The sequence below is a fragment of the Solanum tuberosum genome, unplaced genomic scaffold (genome assembly GCF_000226075.1).
Source record: "Solanum tuberosum cultivar DM 1-3 516 R44 unplaced genomic scaffold, SolTub_3.0 scf00140, whole genome shotgun sequence".
Taxonomy (NCBI): Eukaryota; Viridiplantae; Streptophyta; class Magnoliopsida; order Solanales; family Solanaceae; genus Solanum; species Solanum tuberosum.
In genome coordinates this window covers 1209201-1209411 of record NW_006239064.1, presented here as the reverse complement: position 1 = coordinate 1209411, position 211 = coordinate 1209201, and positions in this window count along the sequence as shown.

Genomic DNA, 211 nt, shown 5'->3' with positions numbered 1-211 from the left:
ATAAAATTTATGTATATAACTTGTTGGTTCGGTTCGGTTATTTCTTCGGGTTTTTTTGAGCAAAATCATAACCAAACCAAACCAAAACCCAAATTAAATCGGTTCATTTAATCGGTTTGGTTTGATTTTTCGGTTTGGATCGGTTTTTATCCAAACCATGAACACCCCTAATCCTAAGTATGAAATATGGTAGAGGAAGTAATATTTAAAA